Below are 14,278 nucleotides of genomic sequence, written 5' to 3'. Positions count from 1 at the left end.
GGAAGAACTTCTGATGAAGAAATTGAAGAGGAAGAACTTTTGATGAAGAAATTGAAGAGGAAAAACTTTTGATGAAGAAATTGAAGAGGAAGGATAAAAATCGATTGCAAAAAAGAGAGATTATTTACTCCGTCTATATCTAAAGTATCCATTCAACAAAATATTGGGTCTAAAAATAAAAATTCTGTACTGTATTCCGAAATGTTCAGTTATGATATGTATGGTGAATACATGCTTACTAGACTTGTTACTAGTCTAACATAACATAATTGGGTTGAGTTCCATATGCTTAAAAAAAGTTTTGTTTTGATGAACAACAATTTAATTATTATGGTTGTTCTATGGGCCACAATGACAATGGTATTAGACCAGAATATAATGGGGAAATAGCAATACTTCCTCTTTGAACAGTCAAGAGGGAAAAAAAATAAAAAAATAGGGGTTGGTTGCTCCTCATTGTAATATCCATAATTATGGTAAGAGCGGGTTCATTGAAATTGAATATTCTATTTAGGAATAGGAAGAGTTCGGCTAGAGAAATTTCCTATCATGCGTATTCCTTTGAGGTTCGAAATATGAACAACATCAGAATCAAATCATTCAAATATTGATCGAAAGATCATTGCTGTGTTTTGCTCAAATCAACACCGAAATCGCAGAGGAAGAAAACGTACAAAAGATAAAAATGAAAAAAAAAGCTAACACCAAAATCGTAGAGGAAGAAAACGTATAGAAGATAAATTTTTTTAAAAAAATCAACACTTACAGAAACAGAGAGTGTTCGTCATTTGGGGATATCTCCAAAACCTTTCCAAGAATGAAGGAGCACTGCTGAAACGAAGCTAGAGTTTGAGATTTTGTAGGGTTAAGTCGGCGACGCAAAAAATAAATAAAACATTAAATAAAAATCTTACCTTCCATCGGACCGTCGCTTTCGTTCGTTGGCGAGGAAGAACTTCGGATGAAGAAATCGTAGATGAAAAAATCGAAGTATTTGACAAAGATTGAGGAATCGAAGAGGGAGAGGGAGAATGAGGAGATTGAAGGCCAAAATCCCCCATTTTCCATGAATACCCACCGATGAACAACGATTTTTGCGAGGAAATCATGCTGAAACGGCATGGGAAATGACAGAGAAGTATGGGTTTCGCAGGCGGCAAGACAGAATGGAAGAGACGAGACTCTCATTCCCAATTTTTTTCCAAATCTCCTCGATTCCCGAATCACCGCTTGTTAAATTAACTAGTCGGCTCGCGAGCCAAACCTGGCTCTACTTGAGATCGGCTCGTTAATCTAAACAAGCCAATTTCTGATCTCGAGCTTGAGATATAACGAATCGAACCGAGCTGGCACCGAACCGAACTTGAGCCGCTCGCGAGCCGGCTCATTTCGAAGCCACCCCTAGTCATCAGTCTCCTCGCCGTTGCATTCGTTCGCCACTTCGGCCACATAGTCGACCACCCCTAGCCAGTTAGCACTGCCTATAGGCGCCCCCCACCCCCCCTTTCCTTCGTTGACGCCCCATCCCGCACAACGTGGAAACTCCCACGTGAAGTTCACTTGTGCGATTTTTGCATGTGCAAAATAGTTTGTTGTAAAAAAAATAAATTCTCTCGCTATAGAGTCTCTTCTTCCCATCCGGACGATGCAATTCCATTTGCCCCAACCGCCTTCAGTGCCGCTGCTATTCCTCTAGACGATGCAATTTTGTGTGCCCCAGCCGCCTCTAGTGCCGTTGCTCTTCCTTCGGACGATGTGATTCCATCCGCCCCAACCGCCTCTAGTGCAGCTGCTCTTCCCAGCCATTGCTCTTCTCCACCACTACTCTTCTCAGTCGCTATTCTCTCCAAACGACTTCCGAGAACACACTTCCTCTTTTTAAAGATCATGATTGAACTCTCCTCTCGGAGCTCCATCTTATGGTGGCATGATAGAGATAAAGATAAAGATAATAATAAATATAAATATAATGATAGAGATAAAGATAACTAGTGATTGAATTAGAGACAGACTCAAATTTAAGAGTTTTAATCACTTACAGTCTCTGTGTACATTTATAAATAGTGTACAATTGATATAATCACAACAATATTATTCTTCATTCTTATATTCTACACATTATAGTATCATCTATTGATTGGAGGAGCTTCAACCACTACATGCAGAGACGCAACAAGCAACCCAAGAGCATTCCCGATCAAACAATTGAGACAAACCAGAGGAGCAGTCCTATTTCATGAGTGAAACATGGAGAATTCTATAGTTTGCCAACAACTGGACCCAGTTGTTTAAAATTAGATCAAGGCTTGTTATTGCGTTAGTTACGGAGAAGAAGGAACACAAAGAAGCAAAAATCAAAAGGACACACAAATGCTCTATGAGAGAAATCTAAAACCAGACATCACAGGTCAAGGAGCTCCCATCTCTCAAATCATTCATATTTGAGTGAGCTAGAAACTTTCATGTGATTCACTCTCGGAGAAGAAAACCTTTTAAGAAAGGATTTCAAAGCTGAGAAATCTAATTCAAATTTCAAAACTAGTATGAGAGGAATAGGACATTGCATAGACATAGACAGGGTTCATACCAATAGTTATGATCCGAGTTGACTTCATGTGGTTCAGACAAATAGGATGGGTTCGGCCCTGTAAAATCTGGTTTTCAAATTGTCATTCCTAATAAAATTATTAATTTTCCAACAGAGGATTACATGATGATTTGTCCCAGAGTCTCCTTTCTTGTTTTGACTTGCTGGTCTACAACATTTACCTATCTTCTGCGTTGTCTTCTCAAATAAATTTATCCCACGCCCGTAAATTTTTGTGAGGTTATACTTGGTTCAACTTGTTTGTTAATTTTATAGTTTTACCTTTACAGTTACGCTATTGTTTTTTTTTAAATGGTCACTCTCTTGATTTGGTGAAAGCACCCACTTTTTATTTTCTTCAAATTTTTAAAACTTGGTTTGGAAGTAGATTATTGCATTATCGCGTTCTTTTATATGAAGTTTCTACATTTAGAGAATCGTTTTTAGAAGTATGAGTGTTGCATTATCACCTCCTTTTGTTTGAAGTATGCATGCTACTATCTTTGTGTTCCTTTAGTATTTCTTCCATTTATCATATTTTATTTTCATCACTTTGGAGTAATGTCTATAGACCTACTATTTGCAAAGAATAAGAGTGCGCCCAACATCCAACTTAAATTGATTTTTTTTCTTTTATATCCAAGTGGTATTTTGATATACTATTATGAAGTGTGTGGACTTAGCGGTGGGTATTGGGTTAGGTTTCATGCGAAACCTGACCCGACTGACCTGAAAACCCTTGGGGAGGAGGGGGAGGTGGGTAGCGCAGGAAACTTGTTGGATTTCACTTTTCTAGTTAGGGATGGGTTTCCCCTAACCCAACCTATAGGGATGAGACAAAGATATAAAATGGGGGAAGGGATAAAGTTGGGTTTACATGGATAGAATGGGGATGGGGTTGTAGGGACAATGATTGGGTCATGGTCGGGTTTGATGTTTTAGATTTTTTTGGGTTCGGGGTCGAGGTTCAAGGTGGGGTGACCCAATTTGTACCCACTCCTATGTGGACTCTTTTCTTTTTTGTGCTAAAATTGGGTTAGGTTTGTCTTTGAAATTGAGTAGCCTTTTTTCATAAATACTAGTGTATGTGGGGGTGCCCCATCCCTACCCCATTTTATATCTTCATCTCACCCCCATGGGTCCGGTTAGGGGATAAAGTTGGGTTTACATGGATAGAATAGGGATGGGGTTGTGGGGACAGTGATTGGGTAGGGTCGGGCTTGATGTTTTAGGTTTTTTCCTAGTTCAGGTTTCGGGGTCGAGGTTCATTGTGGGTGACCCAATCTGTACCCACCCCTATGTAGACTCTTTTTTTTTGTGCTAAAATTGGGTTAGGTTTGCCTTTGAAACTGAGTAGCCTTTTTTTCATCAAGACTAGTGTATGGAGTTTCGTCTTATTCTAAGAGTGATTTTTCTTTATGGAAATTTATTTTGGCAAGTTGGGCCTCTTGAAAAAGAAAGAGTGACCACCAGTTTGAGGGGGAAAAGTAGAAATACAAAGTACGAATTATTTTATTTCATATATTGTAGTAAGTTTTATTTGGCTAGAATATCCAAGGGAAGAACATTGTGTAGAACTTATTTAGCGAAAGAAAATTGAAGATCCAGATTAAAGACCAAAAGTTTTTTCTTTGCAAGTTGAAGCTACAAATTCCAGCTTTAGGGAGAGTATTAAAGAGAAATTACTTGGAAGATTTTTACATGGCTTTCACAGGAAGAATTCTCAAAGTTAGACAATTAATATGGTGGAGTCTAATAGGAGTCTCATGTGTGGAAGTCTCACAAGAGTGTCTCAAATCCAAGGTTAGTTATTTTAGCTATCTTTACTTATTATTTAGTTTTATTATAATTGTGTATTTTATTCTTGGTGTAATTGGGACATGAGTAGTTTAATTGTATTCTGATTCTAATTGTTTTCTCTTTTATAAATAGATGATCAAAATACTTAATTGAGATCAATCAAGGAATTATTTTCTTCTCCAGAAATTCAATTGACCTAATTGTGAAATTTGATTGAGCAATATTGGCAAAAAATGCCAAGAAAGATGCCTAGCACATGATCTGTCCAATCAGCCAAGCATACACTTGAGCATTTTGTGCAAAAAAATCGAAAGGATGACAAGGAAATAATAAAGCCATTGTTGACTACTCAACATTTGATCAAGAAAACTAGAAAGAGAAAAGCCATTGTTGTAGTTTGTAGGCCAAGAGTCTGATTAGCCTAGATAAATGAAGAAAGAAGAGAAGTGACACTGCAAAGAGTTGTCTGACCTATTGATACTCAACCGACTGATTAAGAAAAAGAAAAGTCTTTGTTGATGTTCATTTGATTAAACATTCTACTGGCTTGTTCCTGTCATTATCAAGAAAGTTGTCCAATTGAACATATGTTTTCCAATCAAAACCACGAAAGAAAAGGTATTGTAAATATCCATTCGCCTTGTCATTCTATCACGTTGAAGAAATGAAGAAGAGAATCTCATTAAGGTCATCTGATCGGACCTTAGCCATTCATCCTACTCATTTTGAAACTCCCACCAATGAAATTATAGAGATTTGAATAACCATCATAGGTCCTGAAGATTAATAAGTGACCAACCATTATAATTAGTGGCTCAAACCATAGATTTTAAGTATTTTCCAGAGATTTATTGCATTCATTTTGACTAAATTTTGATAAACAAAAAAGTATATTTTTTTGAGAGAAATGACACTCAGATGACTAGTTTTTAGACCATTTTCTTGTGGTTATTTAAACGATTTAGCACCCTATTCTATTAAAGCCTTGATAGTGGAAAATAAAGCTCTCTCAACATCCTCTATGCTTTGTGATTTTACAATTATTTTGGAAGTTCCAAAACAAGGAGGTATTTTAAAAAAGCTAAATACTGTAGTCTGTGATATTGAAATTCATTGTGTACTTGGTGTTTTTCATGTTGAAGTTGATTAAGCTTATTTTGAGTTTAGTATTATTTTGTTTATGAGTATATCACACTAGATTTAAAACTTGAGCCAACCTACAACTTTTGCAAATCTGAATTTTGAGTTTTATCAATCTCATTGTGAACATACTTTGAAATCATTCATGTCAGATGAAGTTGAGTTGCTATTGTTGTGGTTGTGTTAGCTAGGATTGATGTACTTATTATTATGCCTTGGTATTGTATCTGCGTGAATAGAAGCTTTGAACTTAATTATAAAGTTACTAATTTTTTTTATGTTACTGGAGTTGAAAATCTCTTTAAGGGTCTATGTGGTTGTACCTACTTGTTGTTGGTCATAAGTTTCAAGTGTCAAGCAACTGCTATATTTGGACCATTGAGGTCTGTTGTTGTAGATGTCACTTATCTTTTACTTAGTTAGTTTTAGCTCCGAGATGTAAAGTCTTTTGGAATAGACCAATAATCCATTATAGGATTTTAAACCACTATAAAAATATCGGTGTATTACTTATTGATTGAATTGAATACTGTGAATTACTTTTGAATTGAGTCAAAAAATCAAATTACTCTTTAAAATTCAATAAAACCTAATCATCCCTTCTAGGTGTATCCTTGTAGGAATTAATATATTAAACATATGATAGTTTGAATTAGGTATCAAAATAATTATGAAATTTATTCAATGCTTAAAATATTGCTCGCAATTTTATTAAAGCCAACCTGTTCACCTAGCCACCTTGGTGAGCTGACCAAATCTGGTTGAACTGTGGTTAACCAAGATTAAATGGTGGTTGATCTGTAATGACCATTAGATAACATTATTTATATTAAATACAAGAGGGGGAAGAAGTATGTGGGGAGATCTTCTCCTCCATGTCATAGGAAGAAGTGGGGTGAAGCTCCACTCTTTCCCCTCTTCTTCATTACAGGTTAGGGAAGGGTCTCCTCCCTCCCCTCCACTATGTTTAAATTCCACAAGCAGGAGAGGACATTGGGGACCCCTCCCATTGACATAGTAGATTGGGAGATGGGTGGGACTCTAGTCCCTTCTCTTAGTATCATCAGGCATGCGAGAGAGTAGGAGTGACTCTTTTATTGGTGATGATGTAGAGAGAAGGGGGTGGAATCCTTCCCCTTTCCTGATCTCCTATGTCTGTAGACGGGGGCTCCACCTTACTCTATGCCATGAGGAAGTTCTACACAACACAGGGGAGGACAAAGGCCCTCCCCTTGTTGGTGACATAAAAAAGGGAGAGGGGTAGAGCTTCTCTCCCCTCCAATTTTGTTATGTGCATTGGGAGTCCCCATGTGGCAATTGGACCGTACCCACCTAGGAGTTAAGTAGGTTAATTTTCCAATAGGTAAACCCAACTTGGTCAACCTGGTTTGATCCATTTTTGTACCTTTGTAGGTTCCAACGCATACAAGGGATTGGGTCCAATTGAACTCGATTCAATTGATCGATTTGGTTTGAGTTGTATATATTATTCACTTAAGTAAATTAAATTAAATTATTAATATCTAATTATTTAAATCCCTAGTAAAATAATTAAAATAATGACCTATCCATTACACACTAAGAAAATATTGGAATTTAGCTCCAACCAGAAGAATACATAAAGGGGTGTGGGGGAGGGCATCCCCTCTCCTCTTGCCTTTACCTTTTCGCACTCTCTTCCTTCCTCCTTCTACTTTGATCCTCTAGCCTTTCTTTCTTATGAGAAAAAAGAGGAAGAAGTCGATGAACAAATTGGATAGAAAGTTCAACCTTTGGAATTTTCAAGACTTCTTTAGTTATGATTTTTTTAACTATTTTTGGTAGATTTTATTGTTGGATTGTTTTTGGTAGATTTTATTGTAGGATTGTTTTTAGAAGATTTTAAAAATTCAGAATTAGTTTACCATCACAAATCTCAAAATCTAGCACATCTCATAGAGTCTAGAAATCACCAAAATCCCTACTCCACAACTAGGGTTTCAAATGGGTTTGTTGGATCATGGGACCGCATGATTCATATGTGACTCATGGGCTAGAGTTTGTTGAAGAGCAGATATGGAGGAATCTTAAATGTCTCTCACAGTAAGAAGTCTCATAGGGCCAAAATTAATATGGTGGAGTCTTACAGGAGTCTCACAGTAAAGTCTCAGTTAAAAGTGTTTTAGTTATGTTAGTCGTCTATTTATATTCATTTGTTCAACTGTTCTACAACTTATGTTTTACTGTTTAACTTTGGGTTTAACTGGGATAAGGGTAGTGGAATTGTAATTGGATTCTACTTCTTTCTTCTATTATAAATAAAGACTCATTGTACTCAAATTACAATAAGTTGGTGAATTATTTCTCTTTTTCATAAATTCAATATGGTATCAAAGTGGGTTCTATGAGTTGATTTGGTCCCCCCACATAGATAATCTTATCTTTTTCTATTCTATCATCTCTAGTAGTTTAGGTTTGTATTTTACCTTTTTCTTTCCTTTTCCAGTACCCTCTGTTCCTTAGAATTTTCACTTTCATACTAAAATTTTCGTAAATTAAATTATATTTCGACATGAATATCTTTTATTATTTTTCTCAATGCAATTTTTTTGGCAATCAGAGTTTTCTACAAAGAGAAGTCGATATTTGTAGTTGCAAAGCTTAGACTGCAAGAGATGTTCGAGCATCAATAGAAAACTTCAACTTTCAAGTGGTTTTATAGCATTAAGTATGAGACATCAAAAGAAAGATATATAAGTCCATTTTCTTATCTTTCCAACTAATTCTCAATCTGAGTTTTTTAGAGGGAGATATCGATCTTGAAAGAGACAACGGTCATGCTAGCCAAAGAAGAAAAAAATACTCAGTTCAGCCAGTTTAAAGTGTTCAAAATCTATTAGATTCTTTATCTAAAAATAAGTATATTTTATTCACAAAAGTTATACTTGTATGAAATTTTTTGAAGTCTAGTTTCAAAAGTAGAAAATTTCTTGTTAATCTGATCTATATTTATGGAGATATTCACATTGGAGTTGGCAAGGGTCAAGCTATAGAATGAAACAAATCAAAAGATCATAAATGATTCAAGAACAAATCTTTTATGTCAAATTAGATATCAATTTAAAGCTATTTGAGTCTGATTTTTGGAACAACAAACTATTTGTGATTCTGAACTATATTTTTGGAGATATCGATATCAAAAGTACCAAAGGTTGGTTCTTTAAAAATCCTTCATTTTTTCCCGTTTTTCTCTCCTTTTATCTCTCCAACTTGAATTGAGTTTCCTTTTCTCCTAAAATTCGAGTTTGTTTAGCCAAATTTCTCTTCCAATCAGAGAGTTTTGGTCAGACTTAATCACTTCATGATGTGCTCATTCAAGGTATGCAATATCTTGCTCAATTATGTTTTCAAGTTTTGCGTTTTTGTTACATTATTGTGTATCTTCCGCATGCTTAGCTCGGAAAATTATGGTAACCCCAAAAAATTTATACTTGGTCAAATTTATTAATTTCTACCGATATAGTCTCCCTTAGCTTTAAAAAAAAGAGGACATATTCTAGATTCGTTTGGAAGTATGATTGTTACGTAGTCACTTCTTTCAGTTAAAGTTGTTTATGTAGTATTTCTTCAATTTATCTTCTTGTGTTTTCATCACTTCAAAGCAGTCCCTAGACCCACTACCTAAAAATTATAGGAATGTGTTCAACATCTAACTCGAGTCAAGTCTTCTATTCTTCACCCAAGAGGTAATTTGTGTTTGAGCTACCCTTAGAAAGCGAGTAGTGTCTTTGTTGTGTCCTAAAGTTGAGTCACTTTTCTGCGTTTGACATTTTCTGCAGTGTGTTCAGACTATGACCGTCTTGACTGGTATATGGAGCTTTGTCATAGGGTTAGGAGTGATTTTTTTCTCCCATATTGTGTTTTGTCTAAGGTGGATCTCTATTTTATTCCATATGTTGTGGTAATTTTTATTTGACCAAAATATTCAAGAAAGGGGGAGAACAAATGATGAAGATTTAACATCTATGATAAAGTTTTAGCCAATTAAGATTAAAGACCAAAAATTCTTTTGAATGCAAGCTGAATTTATAAACTCCTGCTTGAGAAGGAACGTTGAAGAGAAAATATGAAAGAGTCTTACATGATTCTCACTGTAAGAAATCTCACAGAGGCAAAATTAATATCGTGGAGTCTTATAGGAGCCCCACAGGAGGACTTCTCACAAAAAAAATCAGCTAAAAAGTGTTTTAGTTATGCTAGTCTTCTATTTATGTTCAATTGTTATAGGACTTATCTTTTAGTGTTTAACTTTGGTGTAACTTGAGTAAGGGTAGTCTTGAATTTTACTTGTTTTCTCTATTATAAATAGATGCTCATATCACTCAAATTACAACAAGTTTGGGCAGTATTTCTCTTTTCTAGAAATTCAATAGAGTTTCAAGAAATCAATCTACCCACTATTGTGGATTATATTGGGATGGGTTAAGTGATAGATGCCATATTCTGACATGAGAACTAGGTTAATTATAATAGAATAACCCTTATAATTGTGTTATAAGTGGTTATTTATCGGTTTTCAAATGAAACGTGCATTTATTGAATTTGGCATTAATTTCTATTTATATTGCATATTTTTCTCTCCTGAATTATATTTCATTGCTTTTAGGGTTTATTTCGTCCTGAAATGATTTTTATGGATTCAATTATGGAATTTCAGGAAAATTTTGGTGGCGAAGGAGATATTTACCAAAATGCCATTAGGGAAAGGGAGGTGATTTTTTAGGGCAAATCATATTGAAAAGCGAGCGACCGTCGATCGAAACAGGGGAAGACCCAAGAGGATTTTGCAACTGTCGTTCGCAGCGCCACCGTCGTCCACTGCCGTCCGGCAACCGAGAATAGACCCGAGGAGAGCTCGAGAGAGTCTCCGTCGCGGCGAGTTCGACAGTGCCAATTTCTGCTCGCCAGGTCGAGAGGTGACCCGAGAGGGCTCCTCCGGTGCCAATTCCGCATTCCGACCTTCCTCCGGCGTCGATTACCTATTTTCAACCATTTCTGGAACTATTCTGACTCCGACAGAGACTCGAGAGAGTCGGTTAGAGGACTTTAGCTCCGTTCCGTTCTTCGTCGATCGTCACCTCCGTCCGTGGGTTTCTATCCTTCTTCACCGGCATCGTCTCTACTTCCGGCCACTCGCTCTTGCTACCCGAAGCCATCAATTTCGGAAAATTGCAGCACCCGTGAGAACGAGTCTGCTGCCCGAACGAGAGGAAGAAGAAGGGGAGTTATCCGTCATTTTGGAATTTAATTTTCCTATAGTTTGAACTTAGGTTTTGAATGTTTATTAAATTTGATTTGAGAATTAATGTTTATCGAATATTTGTTTTCCAGATATTTGATTAAACTAGATAATTAGGGTAGGATTGTAATCTAGGTTGGATTTTGGTATTTTAATCCAATTTCTGTCTTTCACTCTATGTGCCCGAGAGGGGATAGACACAAGGATTGAGAAATCGGATTCGTGGTTACGTGGCGCTCGAGAGAGGCATGAATCACAGTAAAATCCAGAGTTGATAATTTTAGCATCATCATAATAGGAAATTGATTCTCTGCATTCTATTGCAATCCAATCTCTGTCATTAACTCTAGGCGCCCGAGAGGGGCTGGACGTAAGGATTGAGAATCCGGATTCATGGTTACGTGGCGATCAAGAGGCACGTATCACGGTAAAATCTAGAGTTGACGTTTCCTGTTGTGCAAGTAGTTAATCAGATGATTGCTTGATAATTTAGGATATAATTAGTGTTTAGTTCAAATTAATTAATCATATTTGGTTAGGTTAGTTGACTGAAGAATATACAAAATTCAGTTCTCCCTGTGGATATGACCCTCGCTTCCCGCTAGATTACATGAACGATTTGTACGCTCGCGAGGTATAAAAGCCGATGTAATTAAATTTCGCATCAAGTATTTGGCGCCATTGCCGGGGCGACACGTATTAAGTGTATTTCTTTGTTCTCCATGGTCTTAGGTTAGATTTATTTTTATTTTATTTTATTTTATTTTTTGCTTTCATAATTTTGTCTTGGTGATTTTGTATGGAGTTATTTTTATTTCTTCTAGTTAGTTCGTATTTTCAGTAGTGAGTTTGTTAGCTTAATTTGATAGTTAGTTTTGTTTCTTTTTTGTGTTTTTATGCATGGGCGCTGCTCCCTAGGTGAACTATTAGCTCCATTTGTTGAAGAGGTAGAACATATTTATAGGAAAACACCCGAAGTCAAGTTAGGAGCTACCATGGCCAATCAGGGTGAACCATTACAGTTACCTGCAGCAGGTGACCGTAGAACCCTGAGGGATTATTCTATCACATCCCACTTCACATCACCTTCTTGCATTATATTGACACCGACTACTGCCGCCAGTTATGAGTTGAAACCGGGTGTGATCCAACTCCTCCCTACATTCTATGGGTTGGAGAAGGAGGACCCTTATTACCACATCAAGGAATTTTTAGATATCTGTGTGACTTTCAAATTCCAGAATTTCTTAGATGAGTCTATTCGGTTAAGACTTTTTACATTTTCACTTAAGGATAAGGCCAAGTCTTGGCTTAATTCCTTGGAGGTGGGCAACATTACTTCATGGGACACATTAGTCACAAATTTTTTGTCCAAGTACTTTCCCATTCAGAGAACTACAGCTCTCAGGAGAGAAATCTCCAACTTTATGCAGTAGGAGGGTGAACACTTTTATGAGGCTTGGGAGAAATAGAAGGATTTGATCCGTAGGTGTCCGCATCATGGGTTTGAGAAATGGCATTTAGTGCAATACTTTTATCAAGGTCTTACACCCCAGGTTAGATCCATGGTAGATGCAACGAGTGGTGGGAGTTTGATGGGTAAGAGTGCTAGCGAGGCATGGGACTTCTTTGAAACGTTGAGTGATCAATCTCAGCAATGGGGTTCGTCATTTAATGTTGATAGGAGATCCCATGAAGCCAAAAGAGGGGGTCTCTACGAGGTTAGTGAAACACCCATGCTCATGGCCAAGATTGAGGGGTTCACTAGAAAAATTGATGCCCTTATGGTGTCCAGGAGTTCACCTGCTCCTAACCCATCTACTGTCTGTGCCATATGCTCTGTTTCATCTCATCCCACACAAATGTGTCCATCTAGTTCATCCTACCCAGAGCTCATTGAGGACTTGAATGCAGTCCAGAATTTTCATAGACCAAACCAAAACGATCCTTTTTTGGAAACATATAATCCGGGTTGGGCTAGACACCCAAATTTCTCATGGTCCAAGGGCCCACAGGTTGGGGGTCCTCCAGGGTTTACTCAACCCCAAGCTCCGCGCCCACACTTCACTCAACAACTATTGATTCCACAAAAACCTTCACTTGATGATACACTTCAATTATTCATGCAGAATACACAGTCCTCCATTACTAAACTGGAAAAGCAAGTGAGTCAGTTGGCAAGCCACATGAGTGAACAAGCACAAAATAGACTCCCGAGTCAACCCATTCTTAACCCCAGAAGCACACATGAGAGTGGGTCGAGTTCCAATCCCCACCACGAGCAAGCCAAAGCCATAACCACCCTTAGGAGTGGTCGTGAGTTGAACAATGGGGTAGGAACCACTAAGTCTAAGGAGTCAAAGGATGACAATGGGGACACATCATTGAGTGAAGAACCTCCAAGTTCTCCACCAACAGCCAAGTAGATCCCTAACCAAGTCCCTAACCAAGTCCCACCAGCTCCTTATCTGTAGAGGTTATCGGGCCCACCTAGGAAAGGAGATAGCATGCATGAAACGTTGGAACTGTTTAGTAAGGTTCACATTAACATTCCACTTCTTGATGCTATTAGGCAAGTCCCTGCCTATGCCTGATTTTTGAAAGACCTTTGTGCACAAAAGAGAAAACAACATGTTAACAAAAAGATCTTTCTTACTGAGAATATAAGCTCAATTCTGAAGCACAACACTCCTCCTAAAGTTAAAGATCCTGGATGTCCCACAATTTCATGTGTCAATGGTGAACATACCATCCAAAGAGCTCTTCTTGACTTAGGGGCAAGTGTGAATTTGCTTCCTTTCTTTGTGTACCAGCAATTAGGTTTGGGGGAATTGAAGCCTACTCCCATCACACTTCAACTAGTTGACCGTTCTGTCAAGATACCACGAGGAATAGTTGAAGATGTTTTGATAAAAGTGGACAAATTTCTGTTCCCGGTTGATTTCATTGTCCTTGATATAGAACTAGTAGTCAATGTGACCAACCAAATTCCTGTCATCCTAGGTCGTCCCTTCTTAGCCACATCTAATGCTATCATTCATTATAAAAGTGGTGAGTTGGAGTTGTCTTTTGGAAAGTTTAAGGTCTCATTGAATGTGTTTAATGCCGGGCACCACCCACTTGAGTCTGATGATCTGAGTCCTGCATTTAAGATAGAGACTGTTATGCTTGATGACGAATACACTCTTGAATCTTTTGAGTCTTGCATAACATCTTTAGACATGGACTATTTTGATGAGGAAACATATTTCCGAGAGGTTGGCTCTTTACTCAGTTCTGTACCTCTGTTGGAGGAAGCTTATGAGGTTGTCACAACTGATCATCCACAGGATCTTCATCTTGACTTGGACAAACCTCTTTAAACTTCCAAGCTAGATCTTAAGCCACTTCCTCCCACGTTGAAGTATGCGTTCTTGGGGCCCATGAACTCTTTGCCAGTCATTATTTCCTCTGATTCAAAGAGTACTGAGTAG

General features: G+C 37.5%; 1 non-coding gene across 1 annotated transcript; it reads right to left on the bottom strand.

Annotated features, from left to right (window-relative positions):
• Positions 1-12,205: 12,205 nt before the first annotated feature.
• On the bottom strand, positions 12,206-12,312 carry LOC137965236 (small nucleolar RNA R71). Its single transcript, XR_011116035.1, has one exon. It is a non-coding gene; the product is annotated as a small nucleolar RNA R71 (small nucleolar RNA).
• Between the last annotated feature and the right edge of the window lie 1,966 nt (positions 12,313-14,278).

The sequence above is a fragment of the Aristolochia californica genome, unplaced genomic scaffold, assembly GCF_029961685.1.
Source record: "Aristolochia californica isolate CCGP_79_NKW_82.1479 unplaced genomic scaffold, dmAriCali1.0.hap1 SCAF_1, whole genome shotgun sequence".
NCBI classification, from domain to species: Eukaryota; Viridiplantae; Streptophyta; class Magnoliopsida; order Piperales; family Aristolochiaceae; genus Aristolochia; species Aristolochia californica.
The sequence above is the reverse complement of the archived record's forward strand: the minus strand, read 5'-3'. Positions and strand labels throughout refer to the sequence as shown.